This window comes from Crocuta crocuta, unplaced genomic scaffold, assembly GCF_008692635.1.
Source record: "Crocuta crocuta isolate KB4526 unplaced genomic scaffold, BGI_CrCroc_1.0 scaffold947, whole genome shotgun sequence".
NCBI classification, from domain to species: Eukaryota; Metazoa; Chordata; class Mammalia; order Carnivora; family Hyaenidae; genus Crocuta; species Crocuta crocuta.
This window is the reverse complement of record NW_027529617.1, coordinates 333,445-335,119: the sequence shown is the minus strand read 5'-3', so window position 1 is coordinate 335,119 and position 1,675 is coordinate 333,445.

Sequence of the window (1,675 nt, the reverse complement as noted above, 5' to 3'; positions counted from 1 at the left end):
TGCAAGACTGGTTCAACAATAAAAAGTCAAAGTAATACAACATACAACAGAATTAAGGACAAAATCATCGTATCAGTGAAGGGGTGAAAAAGCATTTGAAAAGATCCGGAGCTCTTACATGATAAAAACACTAAAAAATTAGGAACAGAATTGAACTTATTCAGCCTGATAGCATCTACGCAAACCAACCTCTAATCATGACATAACACAGAAATCATTCCCTTAAATTCAAGAAGACAAATAGATCTGCCTTCACCATTTCTATTTTCTTCCTTCCTTCCTTCCTTCCTTCCTTCCTTCCTTCCTTCCTTCCTTCCAAGAAGGCAAGAGTGAACGAGGGGCAGAGAGAGTGGGAGGGAGAGAGAATCCCACACAGGCTCCAGGCTGTCAACACAGAGCCTAAAGCAGGGCTCGAGCTCACCCAATGCAAGGCTCGAACTCATGAACCAAGATCATGACCTCAGACAAAGTCGGATGCTTAGTGGACTGAGCCACCCAGCCGCCCCTCTTCCTTCACCTCTTCTATTTAATATTACACTGAAACTCTAGCTAAGGCAACTAGGCAAGAAGAAAATAAAGACAACTAAATTGGAAAAGAAAAAAAACTCCCTCTTCTTAGCACATGACACAATCTTAAATGTAGAAAATCATAAGGAAGCCACTAAAATAACTATTAGAATAAATGAGTTCAGTAAGGATGCAGAATACAAAAGTAATGTACACAAATGAACTGTTTCTATGTATTAGCAATAAAAAATCAAAAAAGAAATGATAAAATTAAGTAAACTTTATTTATAGCAGCATAAAAAATACTTAGGTGTTTATTTGTCAAAAGAAATACAAGGTTTATACATTAAAAACTTCAAAACATCACTGAGAGAAATTAAGTATCACTCAAATGGGAAGACATTTGTGATCATGTACTGGAAGACTGAAAATCTTGTCAAAATTGCCATACTACACAAACTGATGTAGAGAATCAATGTAATCTCTATCAAAATAGCATCTAGTCTTTTAGAAGAAACAGAAGATTATCCAAAATTTCCTATGAAAATACAAGAGACCCAGAATACCCCAGACAATTTTAAAAAAGAATGATCTTGGAAGAGACATATTTCTCTAATGCAAAACTTACTACAAAGCTATAGCAATCAAGAAGAGTTTCGTACTTGCTGATAGACATATAGATCAATGGAATGAAAATGAAATACAAAGATAAAGCCATATATTTATAACATATTGATTTTTTATGTTTATTTTTGAAAGAGAGAGAGAACATGCAGGAGGGGCAGAGAGGGAAGGGGACAGAAGATCTGAAGCAGGCTCTGCTCTGACAGCAGAAAGCCAATGTGGGGCTCAAACTCATGAACTGTGATGTGAGATCACGACCCAAGCCAAAGTCAGACGCTTATTTGACTAAGCCACCCAGACACCCTAGAATATATTGACTTTTTGACAAGGATGCCTTGATGATTCATTGAGAAATAGTAACTTTTTGAAGAAATGATTCTATAACAAATGAATATCCACTTGGAAAAGCCTGAAGGTGGACCCCTACATCACACCACGTTCAAAAAGTAACTCAAAATACGGCATAAACCTACGTGCAAAATCTAAAACTATAAAACTCTTTGAAGGAAATCAAGGACTAAATACCCATGATTGTAGACTAAGG